General features: G+C 42.9%; 1 protein-coding gene across 4 annotated transcripts in view; it reads left to right on the forward strand.

The window, feature by feature from the left end:
- The window catches only part of ARHGAP24 (Rho GTPase activating protein 24), a 225790-nt gene that overhangs the window by 81884 nt on the left and 127269 nt on the right, over nucleotides 1-16637 (forward strand). The gene's annotated exons all lie outside the window — the stretch shown is intronic.

Genomic DNA, 16637 nt, shown 5'->3' on the forward strand with positions numbered 1-16637 from the left:
CCATCACTTAAGAATACTTCCTGGTCACTGTGCGTGGATAAGCACATTGTGACAACAGCAAGCATCACTGATTTAGAACCCTAAACTTGTTTTTACTTGTGTTTTTTTTTATTGTCTATTTTACTGCGGGTGGAGTTGTTTCAAGAACATTACCCTGTCAACTGAGTGGTCTCCTGACTGCAAGTATTTCTGAAGTGATTTGCTAGCCTTCTCTTTGCTACCTTGAACTTCTGGAGGGCAGAGTTTGGCCTGTTTAGGGGCCTCGTTGACAGAGTCCCTTGTGAGACAGTCCTGAAGAGCAAAGGAGTTCTGGAAGGCTGGACATTATTCAAGAAGTAAATCTTAAAGGTGCAGGAGCAGGCTGTCCCCATGTGCTGAAAAATGAGCCGGCGGGGAAGACCACTGGCTTGGCTGAACGGAGAGTTTTGGCTAGAACTCAGGAAAACCCAGGAAGCTTATGACCTTTGGAAGAAGGGGCAGGCAATTCGGGAGGACTACAAGGATGTCATGAGGTTATGCAAGGAGAATATTAGAAGGGCCAAAGCCCAACTAGAACTTAATCTGGCTACTGCCATAACAGAGAATAAAAAATGCTCCTATAAACACATTAGCAACAAAAGGAGGGCTAAGGAGAATCTCCATCCTTTATTGGATGCAGGGGGAAACATAGTGACAAAGGATGAAGAAAAGGCTGATGTACTTTTAATAGTAAGTCTCAGTCTTTAATAGCAAGACCAATTGTTCTTGAGGTATCCAGCCCCCTGCACTGGAAGACAGGGACGGAGAGCAGAATGAAGCCCCAATAATCCAAGAGGAAATGGTTAGCGACCTGCTATACCACTTAGATGTACACAAGTCTGTGCAACCACATGGGATCCACCCAAGGGTACTCAGGGAGCTGGTGAAAATGGTCACCAAGCCACTTTCAACCATTTATCAGCAATCTCAGCTAACAGAAAGGTCCCAGTTGACTGGGAGGTTAACAAACGTGACACCCATCTACAAGAAAGGCCAGGAGGAGGATCCAGGGAACTACAGGCCTGACCTTGGTGCTGGGGAAGGTTATGGAGCAGATCATCTTGAGTGCCATCACATGGCACATACAGGACAAACAGGTAAAAGGGCGCAGTTAGCAGGGGTCTATGAAGGGCAAGTTCTGCTTGACTAACGTGATCTCCTTCAGTGACAAGGTGACCCGCTTAGTGGATGAGAGAAAGGCTGTGGATGTTGTCTACCAGGACCTTAGTAAAGCCTTTGACACCGTTTCCCACTCATGGCTCGTGGCTTGCACAAGTGTACTCTTTGCTGGGTAAAAAACTGGCTGGATGGCCAGGTCCAAAGAGTTGTAAATACAGATTCAATAAGGCTAAACGCTGCGTCGTGCACTTGGGTCACAACAACCCCATGCGGCGCTACAGGCTTGGGGCGGAGCGGCTGGAGAGCTGCCTGGCAGAAAAGGACCTGGAGGTGTGGGTCGACAGCCAGCTGAATATGAGCCAGCAGTGTGCCCAGGTGGCCAAGAAGGCCAACAGCATCCTGGCTTCTATCAGAAATAGTCTAGCCAGCAGGACTAGGGAAGTGGTTGTGCCCCTGTACTCAGCCCTGGTGAGGCTGCACCTTGAATACTGTGTTCAGTTTTGGGCCCCTCACTACAAGAAAGACATTGAGGTGCTGGAGCCTGTCTGAAGAAGAGCAACGAAGCTGGTGAAGGGTCTAGAGAACAAGTCTGATGAGGAGCAGCTGAGGCAAGTGGGGTTGTTTAGCCTGGAGAAAAGGAGGCCGAAGGGAGACCTTATAGCTCTCTACAGCTACCTGAAAGGAGGCTGTGATGAGCTGGGGGTCAGTCTTTTCTTCCATGTAAGGAAAAATTTCTTCACCAAAAGGGCTATTAAGCATTGGAACAGGCTGCCCAAGCAAGTGGTTGAATCACCATCCCTGGAGGTATTTAAAAGACATGTAGATGTGGCGCTTAGGGACATGGTTTAGTGGTGGACTTGGCCGTGCTGGGTTTGCAGTTGGAGTTGATGATCTTAAGGGTCTTTTCCAACCTAAATAATTCTATGTTTCAACATGCAGTTAGCCCACTGTTTTTATTCAGTATATTCTGTTAATCCCCATTTTACTTTTTAATTTACCTTCCCATTATGGCTGTTCAAAAGGGTAAATAGAGGATAATGTTTATTGAAGCTCACCTCCTTGTTCTTGCTCTTAAACCATCTTGGTGTCAAGGCACAAATGTAGTTGTTTTGACTGATGCATGGAGGTATAGATATGTTGTACAAATATAAGGAGGCCTAAAAGAGGCCGGTCACTCACTGGAATTTGCAGATGCAGCTCAGCACAGTGCAGCTTTATTTTTCCTTTTATATGCGGCAAAGAATTTGATTATGGAAGCTATGTGCAGTAAGGGGTTAGTGTGCTAAGAAAGCAAGCATGGTATCTGTGAGGTTTGCTTAACACTCACCCCAGCTTGAATCAATCACATTTTAAAAAGTTTCTCACTGTGGTGTGTATCTTTTTCATGTGTTCAAAATATTGAAAGAAACATATTATTAACATTGCAAGCCTGGGGTTGACTAAAATCTTGTTTCCATTGAAAACGAAGAGAGTTTTTTCAATTGAAAAAGCGCCCTTTTTAATTTTTTTTTATTTCCCCCCAGAGCACATAGAATGCTTTCTGCCCTAAAATTTCCAGGTGAAATGGGACTTCCAATCAGTCATTTCGTAAATTAAGTCTGTATTTCTTCTGGATGTTGTAGATGGGAAAGAGAGAAGCTGAACCTCCATAGTTATAGCTGTTGCTTTTGTTGCAGTAGGGTCTGTGCCCTACAGCAGTGAGCGCGGAGGGGATAAGACGAGCAGACAGAAATGGACTGGCACTGATTTTGGCGATGATGCTCTCTTTCCTTCTGATAGATGTGACCATGGGAGAAGCAGCTTTAGTTACTGCCACAAGTTAAACTAGAAGGTGCTGCTGAGGAAGAGCACAAAACTGGGGTGTTTCCATCTCAAAATGGCTGTCATGCCACATCACGTGTGAATGAAGACATCAATATAAAGGATTTTGCTGAAGCTTGTGCTCCATATGTCCCAATTCATATTACACCATAATCTGTCTGATAATGCTCGCCCTGAGTGTTCTTATTATGCCTCTGGTCTGTGTGAATTTGGCATCTAGTGTGGAATTTTTAACTGTAGGCCCAAGTGTGTACGGTACAGGCATGAAAACCTTCTTGTGCAACCGTGCAGGCAGCTGTATGGCACCAGAGGGTCAGTGCTTGCATGGGATCCGCCACAGCTGAGCTGCAGAGAACTCCCTCGGGTACAGCTAGTAATTTTTCCCAACAGGAGGAAATCTGGCTGACAGCAGGGTAGTAGGGAATGGTAATGGAATAAGGCTTGAAGAGTCAAACATTTACGTTTTGAAGGCAGGCCCTTCTGTCCATGTTCAGGCACCTTCCTCAGAGATCACTCATTTTCTGCATACGATCCCAAACACCACTGATGCCTGTGGGATGTGTACAGCACATTTGGTACACACACAGACCGTACTTTGCTGCTCTTTGAATGCTTTTGCAACAGTACCTGGCTGTTGCCGAAATTGTAGGAAGACTCCAGAAACACAATGTTTCGCCCTGGTTTTAAGTTACCAGTACACTGTTAAGTCTTAGCCACCATCTTTGTTGCTTCTGTTACCATAATTTGACTGTTTATTGCTCGTTTTCAAAGTGTCAGCATCTCTCGCTCGACTTTCTTCCAGCCTGAGCCTTTATGTGCCAAGCCTCAGCCCAGGGTCTTCCTTCATGCCCAAGTTAAAAAGCTTGGGCTGCACAGCTGATAATGGCAGTGCCAGCTGCTGAACTGATGGGCAATGCTGATGGGAGAGCACGATTGCTGTTGTGATTCCCCAAAATATTTGTTATGCCATCTTTCTATGCAGTCAAGTTAAAAAGTAATTTGCAATTAGTTTTTGGGCTGCCTTCAATATTTATCTGGAGTCTCCCTGAGAATCGGGTATGGGTTTTTTTTTTTTTTCTGTTTGCTTGCTCTTAATTCTGAGTATGGGGTTTTGAATGTTTTTAGGGTAGCACCAGTATCTTTATTTTCCCCCCTTGCTAACAAGCATGCAGCTATAGTGACTTCATGCTGGAGTAATTTTCCTGGTGAGATATTATGCTAAGGATTCGTGACCAAAAAAAAAGCTTTTGGGAAATCAGATAGGACATTTCATGCCACAGCACTTGTCTTTGGGGGATGAAATTTAAATTGAGACTCAGGCTGATTGTGCAGGCACCACGGTGCATGTGGAAGTGTTGTCAGCTGTACGTTAAGCAAAGATGAAGTGAGCTTTGCCACTGTCGTTGTGTCACTGTTGCTTCTCAAGGCAAGTATTGTCAGCCTTTTGTAATGGAGCTGTTTGTCATCTGTATCCTCTTAGTGACTCAATATAAAAGTCAGTTTTACAGCAACAAAACTGAGCTCATTGAGTGTAATAGAGAAAAGTATATTGTAGCCAAGGTTCTGTTTAGCCTTTGTTAGCTTTCATATGAGAAAAAAGCTACATAGCAACAGGATCTATTTGCAGAGTTTTTTTTTTATTTTGTCAGCTTAAATGAATGTTGTGTTAAATGTATGGCGCTGAAGCTCATGCTGCTCTTGGATTCTGTTTTCCCTGTATTAAAAGTTGAAGTAATTTTAGTTATAATCCCAAAGGCAATAGTGACAAGTCCTCTTTTTGTCTATCATGTCTGTGGGCGGCCTGAAAACTTGTGTGTGTGTTTGTTTATTGGTAATGCATGCAAATTATTTTAAGAATGTATGTGGGAGTAGGTTTATACTATGAAACTAATTCTCTGTGCGCAGCCATCTCTGAAGATGAATGAAAGAAATGTGTGTGGAGACAAGTATCTTGCAGTTTTGATGCTGTAATTAAAATACAGATGCCTTTAATTTGCATTTTGAAAACATTCTGTTCATTCCTTAAGTCATGACATGGTTTAATACTTAAAATTATTCCTTTTTTTTCTTTTGCTGTGCTGATGAAGTTAATTCACAGGAGTGAAACTGTCTCCTGTACAGCACGAGGCCCACGCCACACTTCTGTGCAGTTTTCTGTACTGGAGTCAGTGTGACAAGGAGGTGATTAGTGATGTTTGTGGTTAATAAGAGCTTCTATCGCACTTGGGAATGTTTCATACTCAACAGAAACCAGAAGACGGTTTAAATAAAGACTTTTTTAATGGGAAATATGTACATATAGCAAAGTTGTGTGATTAGGTTTGTTCAAGTGATTGTGTTTTCTTTACCGATTGTTACTAGTTTTATTTAGAAGATAAAATCTCACTCTGTGTATTTGTTCCTGTCTAAAGGAAACCTGAGGTGTTTATCTTGGTATGCAGGTGCAATGGGGAAAGGCACTTGTGTTCACACAGAACTGAATCGGGTGACCTAGCTGTGTTTCAGTGAACTAGGTGTCACCCGTAGGTACAGAGGTGCAGAACAGAGGCACACGAAAACACCGTAGTTTGAATGTGTGGTGATTTGCAGATGGGGGACTTGATTCCTGCTTGAGTTGAGTTGCTGCACGCCATCTGCATCAGGAGGAGCTGAGCACAGAGATGTGGGAAGCTCAGACTCGTCCAGTGTTTTTCACAGAGGGCTCGAGTGTCTTTTTTGGAGTCTCCTGGACTTTCCAAGGGTTGCTGCCTGAAGGCATTTTGAGTGAGGGCAGCATGACAAGTGTTGCCATAGGAGCCTGTGGCTTTTCCAGGGATGTCCAGATGCTTGTAGGAGCTCCCAGCACTTGAATCCTTGTCTCCTGGTGCACTCGGGAAGCACCACCGGTTCAAAATAATCTGGCACTATGTAGGTAATTGCCTAGAAGAGATGATGGTTATTGAATGGGCAAAGGAATGTGCTTCATCGTTGACTAGGCTTTGATCCTGGAAACTAAACTGCTCATACTGCTACCTCCCCAGCTGCTGTTCTTTGAGATCTTTATGCTGTGGCTGATGTCCTGCTCTGTGAGAGTGAGAAATCATTTTACAGCTTGGCCTCAGGGGTAAGAAGCCAGACCAGCACTCCAATGGTATTTCACCATTTCAATGTTAGTGAATCATGTATTTCTTTGTCCCCGACTTGTATTGCATTGCATGCAGATTTCCTGAGTAAACAGCACTGAAGACAAGCTTACTTACATGACCATGTTTGCCAGCACGTGATCTGTTTGCATGCTCCGTTCTAAGGCATGAGTTCCCCTAGGGACACAAATATCCTAAAGTTTTCTCTGATGAGTTGTTCAGTTGCATGAGTGTTAGTATTTAATTAGCACTGTTTAAACTAAAACATATATTTCCAAATGTTGATCTTCGGTATTCCTTGTGGAATCTATTCACGGAATCACAGAATGGTAGGGGTTGGAAGGGACCTTTGGAGATCATCTAGTCCAACCCCCCTGCCAAAGAGCCTAGAGCAGGCTGGAGAGGAATGCATCCAGGCAGGTTTTGGATATCACCAGAGGAGAAGACTTCACAACCTCTCTGGGCAGCCTGTTCCAGTGCTCTGTCACCCTCACCTTGCTTGTAAACTCTGTATGTGTGTGCTGTATTTTTCACCACTGGCAAAGTCTCATAGTCCAGCACATGCATCTGTGTCAATGAATTTGTACTTTGGTAGTACTGAGTTACCAAAGTCTGTTCATCCCTCTAAAAGCACACTCAGTGCAGCCCCGAGTTATGTGTCTGCAGCATAAGGCACTGTTTCATCCTTAGGGGTTATCGAGACTGTTAGGAAATAACTGCAATATTTCAGGGAACTTACTTGTAGTCTCTGCTGCTCCTTTTTTCTGCACTTGCGTGTCTGCTTATTTCTTCTGTGTATGGCTCCTGGGCTATCTCCTTTCCCATCAGGGAACACAAGATCTTCCTTGAGTCCTGGATGGTGGAGACTGCAGAAGCCAGGAATTGCCTTCAGCACTGTACACTTTTGTTTGTTTAAGATCAGTTTGTCGGACCTGAAGCTGTAGTTAAAATAACAAGCCCAAACATATTGCTGAGGAAAATCACACCATTTTTATTGTTGTTTAGATGAGCTCTGTACGAACATCTTTTCAGAGAGCAGTTTTTCAGTGACACTATGCAACAGAAGTGTTGGTTCCTTTTGTGGTACTAGCTGAAAACAAGCCAAAGGGATTGCTGCAATGGCACAATTTACTTCTGGTTCTTCAAGTAGAAGGACAAGATATAAATAAAAATATTACATGTACTTAAAATACTTAAGCTACCTTCCCAAATACTTCAGCTGGAAAGGATGTGAAACAAAAGCAGTTTCATTGGACCGCCATGTACAGTCCTGTCTTAGCACTTAGTTTTGATGCTCTGGCAATCTTTACTTCTGTGATACTGTTCAAAGATTTAGCTGCTTTTGCCTCACAGCTTTTCTTGTAAGAATTATTTTCAGGTAATTTACAAGTCTGTAGTAGATTTTACAAATTGATGTTAGGAAAGTGCTCCCAAATGCTGTTGTGGAGAGTGCCCTACGATGTATTTTTACATTATTTTGGAGGACTTGAGTTGTTGCTGTTCACAGCATGTTTGAGTCTCATTTTTCTAGCATGAAATTCTCACTCTGCTTTCTCAGAACAGTGAGCAGTATTTCAGCAGGTTTCTAGGCTGACTTTATGGACTTGTGAAGTCTTTGACTACAGAGCATTTCCCCAAATCCTGTGGCTTTATTAGAGAATCTCTGCAAGGGAGTGAAATATTAATTCTCAGAACTTCGAAATTGTTAGAATTATTTCCTCATTAGTCAGAAAAAAAAGAGGTGTCCACAGGCCTTTTTCTTTATTTCTTTATGTCTTTAATTGCGTACCATATGGCAAATGAAGTTTCCTGCAGATTAACTGTTCCGGTAGGGAGCATGAGGTGGGTTTGAGGGATTTCTTTTAAGCTTCCTTTACATAAAAGGTTGGATAATAAACTATTTTGTTTCTAGTGCTGCAGTAGGCTTTCACTCCTCAAAGCTTAATGAATTTTTTAGTTCCAAAGGATGATGTTATTTCATTTCCGCAGGATAGCTATCTTATATTTAAGACAGCTTAGATTTGCTTAGGTCTGTGCACCTATGGCGGAGAGTCAGGAGGGATCTGTTTTGCATATGTGTATGTCACAGTGATTTCACTGTCGTAAACAGGCCCTTTAGCCTCCACAAGTGTGTTGTGAGGTTTGAGAAGATAAGTGGCTGCCAGCGTGTTGTTATTTAAAAACTCTCCAGTTCCCGGTGATACGCAGTGCTTAGCAGATTAAGTCCTTCAAGACTTTTGCCATGAGTTCTCAAACATCTGAAATGGGAAGGCCACAGTAGGTGATAATTCTTGACACCTACTGATTGGCAGTGCTTTCAGTTAAGGGTCCATGAAGGCCTGGAAAATGTGGATTTGATAAGTTCACTTGCATTTTTTGCCTAAGGGACACAAGTAAGACAAAAAAGGAATTACAGATAAATCTTTTGTGAATAAACAAGCCATTTTCTTTGTAGTGCCTCCCATGTACCTTAACAGATTGGACACCAGATACTTATTGTAGCTTCTATTTCAATATTCTTCTCTTCTGATAAGAATACTTTGCAGTCCTAGTTGTCATATACAGCCGGACTTCTGTCGGATGGGAAAGCAAGGCATCAAACAGGGCAGGTGATTATTAGCTGACATGTTTGACTGTGACTGGTATAATTCAATGTGATGTCTCAGGGATGGAAATGTTTTAGAAGGTTTTGAACCCTGTTGTTTTGAAGTAGAACTGTTTGTTTTCTGTAAGGATGTAGCCTTGTGAGAAATAAGGGGCAAGAGTTCCCTGCCTTATCTTCTCAGAAGTAATTGCCATGTCCAAGGTGAGGATACACCCACACATATAGCAAGCAGCTTTCCTTGAAGGCTTAGCAGAGTGTTAGGAACACAGTGCACTAAGCAAATTCCCTTCTTTTGACTTAAGAAGAAAATTGTGTATTAAGAGGTTTCCCACTGTGCTGCAAAATATGCCTTTCCATAGTACTGGTGCACACACACCTGAGCACTGAGGTACTCTCTCTGCCTTTGCTATCATGCAGGTGCTCTGTATTCCCTTCGCCATCAGCATGGCTTGCACAAAATTGATTCCCTTTTCTCCATGATATAAAACCCCAAAATGAAGTGTTAAACCAGTCAGCTGCTTTGACTTGTTCCCTGTGCTGGCTGACTTCTCCTCCTGGTGTGACCTCAGTGGATTTAATTGGTGCTGCCACAAAGATGAATGCCTCCCCCTGCACACGCTGACAGCCAGCAGTGCCTCTTCATTAGTTGTCAGCAGCACAGGACCTCAAGGGCATTGTTGATACCGCCGACTGAACTAATTGTACCTCTGATATCTTCTGGAGGGAGCAGGCAGGCTGTTTAATCAAATGGGCACCAGCCTTACTGCGCATAGATATCTCTGTGTAATGGCATATTGCACTAAAGCAGCTTCGGGTGCGGCTCATTTCCTATTGAAGATACCCTGAACACATTGCCATCCTTATTTACAGAGTGATTTCTCACAAATGTATTTGGTAGAGAGCCACCTCTCTGCATGTGGACACATTGCCATGCTCTGTCTCACTCTTGCCCTTCAAAGGAGGCTGTAACAACTGTAAACTGCCTTCTTTTAAGTGACCCTTGGAAATGCATGGAGGCAGCGAGCCAGAGAAATGAAGCCGGCTGAAGCTTTGCTGCTTGTTTCTCACAAGGTTAATGGTGAGAGCTCAGTGGGAATGAACCCTTTTCCATCTCGAACAGCAGCTCTCATGATGCGCAAATATTTGACATGCTGGTAATAGGTTTGCCTCCGTCACAGTTTTTAGAAAACCAAAACCCAAAACTTCCCCAGTCCTACATCCCTGTGAAATGAGACGGCGAGTAATGCCACCAAGGTGTTGTGCTGGCACCATAAAATCTGCTAATTTCAAGCACAGTTCCATATAGGTCAATGCATGTGATATGCCTTTTAGCCATGTTTTTCGTGCCTTTGTTGTCATGGCCACTGAACAACACTGGGGAAAGGCACCAAGTTCAAGATACCTGCTTTTTGTTCCAGCTCCAACAGTGACTCCTTGTACAACACTGGACCAAGTACTACCTCTCTGTGCCCTCCTGTCCGCATGTGTTTAATTGAGATGATACCTGCATGCTTGTGAGAGGAACAAGTCGTGCAAATTAATGATGTTAAGGAAATGTAAATCTGAACTAGTGACAGCCAGCAAGAAATTTTTATAACCTTTATATTGTGGGCTTGGAGGAGAGAGGCAAGACCAGGACTGGGACACATACTTGCGGAATGATATGAGTAGTTTTTCCTCCTCTCCTTCATATGGAAGATCCCCTCATGATATCACATCTGTTTAAAGATCAAGATTGGTGTGACTCAGTCTTGGGCTACTAAAGAATTACTAGAAAATGTCCTGTTTATCCTGCAAGGGGAGATGGGGCACCTTTTCCCATTCAGAAGATGCGGTCCATTTTCAGGCAGAACTCCAGCACTTGTATCTGGCATAGAATAGCCTGCAATAGCTGATTTAAACATAATTTATTTAATTATAAAATATTCATTCATAGATACCTTTTTTCAGCATAAAATTAATCCAATAGAAATCATAGCAGTTTAGGCCATCTGCTCTAAAGGAATTAAACCTAGATACAAGAACCACTTAAAAGAAAAGATTAAAAAAGAGACCTTTCTAAATGTCTTCTCTGAGGTATGCAGCATGTGCAGAATAGACAAATTATCCACACTCATACAGCTTGGATGTGTAACTTTGAAGTTAGTGAAACATGAGCCATCACCAATTTTCCTATATAAACCCTGCTATCTCGAATCCCTTCTATCTTTGTGAATGAGTACAAATTATAAGTTAAAAGTGTGCATATTTATATTAGAAGAAGTAGTAATATTGCCTGCTTTCTGAATGCTGTTTCCTAGTTACAGTCTATTTTGAAGATAGGTGACAGATGAAGCACTTCTGAAAACTCCTGGACACTTGTAGCTTTCATTTTGTTTCCTGTAGAGTAATTCCACTTACTTTTCAATCATCTGTTCTCAGTGGCATTAGTTCAATGTGGCAGAAGACTGCACAGACTCTATAAAAATTTTGAATGAGTTCCGTTTCTTTGCCTGCCTTTGCCATTACTCAAGCGTGGTATATAAAGCTGAAGTTAAAAAAGTTATTTTTTTACTTGTCTTTTAATTTAGAAGCAGACTGCTTTTATTGGCCTTGCTTAACACGTGGTGCACATCATGTCTGATGTGTGTTTGCTCTGTAAGATAAGTTAGCAACATCGTTCATTTGGACAATCTTCTCTGCGTGACGTACGTGTGTCACTCTGGAGGTCATCCGTTACATACAAGAGTTTGGAATATAATGGCAATGGCATCTTTAAAAACAGCAATGATGAGGTGTTTTTTTTTTTTCCCTCTGCCTCAGCACTGCAGCTGGTACTGGTGCTTGACAATCAATATTGATGTTGGCAAATGGCTTAGATAGTGCCAGACAGGCAGAGATAGCTTCCACAAAGCCAGGTGGTCCATGGGAAGTGAGCAAGGTAACTGGAATGAGAGCTTATTGCTCTGACAATTTTTGATAGTGATTTGGGGACCAGATTGAGGAGAGGGGAGCAATATTGGCTTTTTCCATTGTTCCGTTAAGGTGTGAGGAATTTCCTCATCTCTGATAGTGCAGACTCTGTGGGGATGAAGATAAATCACACCCCAACTGTAATGGCTTGAATCAGCTGTGAAGCTACAGTAAGTCTTCAGCAATGTCTGTGTTACGTCCATTAACTATATGCCACGAACCCACCATTTTGTTTGCTAATAAAAAAATCATGTGTGTTGATACTTTTGGCATTTTTTTGTTGTATAAATACAAACTTTGTCTCAAAGGAAACAAAATGCCTTTTTTCTTTCTAACTACAATAGCAGTCTGAGTGGCAACTTTGATGTCTCTTAGCTTAATTTTTTTAGCTTCATATATGTCCCTCTAGTGGCGACATCAAAAAGTCCAGTGAAGTAGTAGATGTACTTCTGTGTTGGATACCCTGTTCAGGGCTTCAGTTTTTGGCTTGTTTCATGTCAGCAGTATCCTTGGCATATCATGAAGCACAGCTTGAAACTTATATTCCCAAACAGATTCTGGGAAGTGGGTAGACATTACTGGGAAAAATCAGAGGCAGTGGTAACTCAAGCTTTTTGAGAAAAGATTTTCCTAAATGTCCATATTGCTGATATTTTTTTTTTTTAATTATGATAGTGATTACTTTGCTGTCTACCTCTGCTCACAGAATTGAGGATCCATCAGCTTTAGTCAACATGCAAAGTTGTACGATAAGATGATAATGTTTTTACTACAATTGCCTGTGTGCACTTTCTATATTTCAGTTGATAAAAGATCATCTGTACTTGATTACACTAAGTAATGAGAATAGCATTGTAGGAAGAGGTGAGACAGAAATGTTATGGAGGGATGCTCCAAAGTACAGGCATTTAAGGTACCGTTTTCTGCTGGGGTGTTCTGTAGTACAGATGCCTTCTGGTCTTCTGCAATAATAATAATAATAATAATGAAATTCCCATGCTTGTTGTCATTTTTAGCAAGAACCTCTGCAGATGTGAAAAGTAAATCAATTGAAGTGCATATACCTCTGTCAAGTAGCTGGTGGCATCCCACTTAGAATGGCAGGAAAGAGAGAGAATAGGTGATTTGCCTGAAGCTGTCTGAAAAGCCGGTGGCTGAGTCTGAAGAGATCTCAGCTCCTTGGTGCACCAAAGAGCTTGTGCCCCCGATGTGGGAGGCAAAATTACACAGGCAGTGGGCACACCCTCAAAATATGGCAATTTCTAGTGCCTACGTCATCTGAATAGAAACTGGATTATTTTCCTAAAGTTTACAGATTTTAAGGCATATATGCTTCATGTTTTCTCATGTGCTTGGGTGTTGCCACCTGACCTAATCCTCCACCCTGTGGCTGTGGCAGCAAGAGGCTCACAAGTCCTTTGTAGACTCTTTCATCTTCCCCCTTTTCCATTACTGGTCCGAGGGGACCATTGATCTTTATTTGAAATAAAGTGTCATCTTTCTTCTTTTTCAGCCTTTTATTAAGGAGTGGGACAAAAATTTTTAAGCCCATGGTGAGTGCAAGGATCTCGCTTGTCTTTGTTTCTCCAGCACAGGTGTCAAATTTAAGGCTGAAAAGCAGCATTTCTACTTCATATTTGCCAGTTTCACAGTTATATCATGTACTAGTACCTGTTGCTGATCTGTTATTCAGCGTGGTAAAAGCTGGGTTAGCCTGACTGCTTCCCTTTGGCAGGAAAGGAAAACCTTTCTGTGGGATGTGAATGTCTGTGCCCAGGGTGACATTGTCTCATCTGTCCTCATGGAGTCATAGCTTGTACTGCTATCTCTGGAGGTGAAAATCTCTGCTAATTAAATTCTATGTCTTTTGTAAAGCTAACGGGCATAACTGGTTGTGAAATCTTGATCTTCTGTGCTGAATTTCAGATCCCCATTGTATTCATAACTTCAGTGAGTGGTTAGCTTTTATTTTCTGGAAGAAATAACAAGGAGAACGCATGATTGATGTATGTTTGTGAAGAGATAGCTTCAAACTACAAGTGCAAGGTTGACTGGCGGGTCTTAATGAAGCTGGTCTACAATTTAGGTGATGATTAATGAAGGAATAATGTCAAGGAGCAGTGCTTGATGGTATTACGTTGACTGCTGCTGCAGACCAAACAGGCTCTTCTGTGGGAGGAGGACTGCTGCTCTGGGTTGAAACCAGCCGTACCCGGCAGCCAGTGTTCCCGCTCCCTGGTGTGTGTTACAGGCGACGCATGTCCGGGGGCAGCCTGCCCTTTCATCCCGGCACTGGCTGTCAGCAGCCAAGGCCAGCAGGAGGATCCGCTCTGCAAAGGGCTTCTTTCAGGGCAATTACAGAAAATGTGACAGCCTCCTCATCCAGTCTGCTGCATGCCAACGTGGAGGAGGGAGAAGGAAAACACCCAGGGAAGAGTGATCTTTGCGACCTGCCAACTGCAGCGCCCCAGCTACAGGGTCTGGGAGGGAGATGCCATCTGCTACCATTTGGCATGACTCAGCTGTGACAGCACAGAGGGCATTATTGTCCTCGACCTTGGCGGAACGAGGTGGCAGCATGCCCACTGGGCTGCTGTCTTCGGCAAGAGATAAGAGCCGGAGGGACGTGGTGGTAAAATGGCAACCGCGTATGTCACGTCCCACTCACAGGAAAGAGGGGCGGTAAGTGACTTCGGATTTGTAAACAGCGCAGACTAAGGTGAGATAAATCTCAAGGTCCGTATACAAACATGTATTAGTTTCCCAAAATGATTAGTATAGGTCTTAACAAGTCCACAGTAATTGGTTAGGTATATAACAAATTACGGCAAATGGTGAGGTATGCATCGTGCTACTTAACAACAGGGCTACAACTTATGGCAAGTGGTACGTAAGGTTGTTACTTAACAACTTTAAGAGAAAAGAGAAATAGAGGGACAGAGATAAAGAGATCACCGGTCCTGGTTCCAGTGTCTTTTTTTGGGAATCTTCACAGGCATAATCTTCTTTCTTGGAAAAAGTCTTCCCAGGTACGGTCGTCTTTTTTGGAAAAAATCTCCCCAGGCACAATCTTCTTCTTTGTTCTCTAGGGGCACAATCTTCTTCTTTGTTCTCTAGGGGCACTTATTTTCTCCTTTTATGTTTGCTGAATAAGCACAGTCCACCCCCCTTGGCAAGGACAACCTCATCTCAGATTTCTCCCTTCTCTCAGGTGAGGTGTAGCATGATTTGGGTGGAGAGACGAGTGCCATAGTCATATATGTTTAGCATGATCACTGTAATCTTCATTAGCATATGCAGGGGTGTGCACTTTCATATGCATTTCGTGGATAATGAAGCAAAGGTCACTTATCAGACACAATGGCCTTGAGAACAGAGAACTAGCAAGCTCGCCACATGAGTGGCAGAACTATCCTGTCTTCACAAGACAGTCCTCCCACTGCTTTTCCGGTGCCTGAAGTGTTAGCCTTATCAGTTCTTTGAACACCAGGCCTGCGTTATTTATCTCCTTGTGAGTGTCCGAGGCACTCTGTTGAAGGCTTGGAGGGTCTTCTGCCCCTCGTCAGGCCGTCTCTTACAGCGTCTCTGCCTGGCGTGCTGCAGTGGTGAGAGTGCTGGGGGAGAGGGACAGGGGTCCCTTGGACACTGTGTGCGCCTCTGCTCCTGCCACAAAACCACACGCTTCAGCAGGAGCGAGTGGGTCCTGCTTGCCCGTGGGGCCAGCAAGGGGCTCCCAAACTGTGGTGGAATAAAGTGCCTGTCAAGGACAATAACACCATTAAAGCTCTTAGTAATGTTAAGAGGGGTAATAACAGGAGGTTTACACAGGCTGGTGAGAGAATGAGCTGGCTCAGTGGAGACCTTGCTGAACTTGGGTAAACATCCCCAAACAAGATTAGCTACACCAGGGGCTGGTTTCCTTCAGAAGGACAGGGTGTCTGCAGCTTCTTGCCTTTCAGTTTGTGTTGTGGCTTACTGCCATGTCTAAGTGTGGACCTCATTTTCTAGGGACAGAGAAGAAGAGAGCAGGGGCTTAAGGAAAAACTTCAGATAAACTGCCTAAACCACCAGGTATATCTTTGCTCAGAGGAAAAAATACTAACATTTCAGCTATGAGAACAAAATGGTGCAGAGGTGGGAAGAGGGTACTTCTAGCAGCAGGCAAGCCAAACAGTAAAATCAAGGTATAAGAGACAATAATGGCTGGAGCTAAGGAGAATGAATAGCGGAATTAAACAGTAGGCTATCAAAAAGGGGGAGCATGAAATAATTTGGGCCATACCCTTGTTATTTCCTTATCAATGGAAAGTCAAGTTAAGCTATGATAAAGGCAAAAGGGTAGTCATAGTATAAAAGTTGTTCGTGCAAGACATGCATGCACGTGCGTGCTGTCTTTCCGTTTGCAATATTGCAGAGGAGCACTTCCAAAATGCTGAAAGAGAAGCCAGGCAGGGAGAACAGCCTGCAGTTTGTTAAAGGCCTGTGATGGATAAAAGCATGTTTAGCTTCCATCTGTTCCATTTTGGACAATGCTGATAAAAGGGTCATAGCTTTGGCAGTGATGGATATTTGAAACCATTGCCATTTTTAGCTGTTCCAGAATTTTTCCCATTCTGTTTATTGGACGTCTGTTTTTCTGTTTGATACGTATTGCCAGATACACTGCAGGTGGTGATTAGCAACAAGAGTTAGATAAAGTGAGGCTCTCCTTGCTGCCTCTCCCTCTTCCACTGCTGCACTTGGTACAGAAATGATGGGGAATGGCAATAGTTAGGGATATGTTTTGGCACATTCCGGATAACTGCGATTTTGCTTTCCTGGAATTACATGCATAATTACCTTATAGTTTATGTTTATGAAATATTATTACAGCATGAGTGTAGCTTGAAAATAATAAAGAACCTAGATGTTCAACTATAGTGCAATACCAGAAATGGATTACTTGCCAAATACAGTATTTTCTGTGATTTCTGAAATTTAAACATTTATTTTAACTATTT

Source organism: Rissa tridactyla, chromosome 5 (assembly GCF_028500815.1).
Source record: "Rissa tridactyla isolate bRisTri1 chromosome 5, bRisTri1.patW.cur.20221130, whole genome shotgun sequence".
NCBI lineage: Eukaryota > Metazoa > Chordata > Aves > Charadriiformes > Laridae > Rissa > Rissa tridactyla.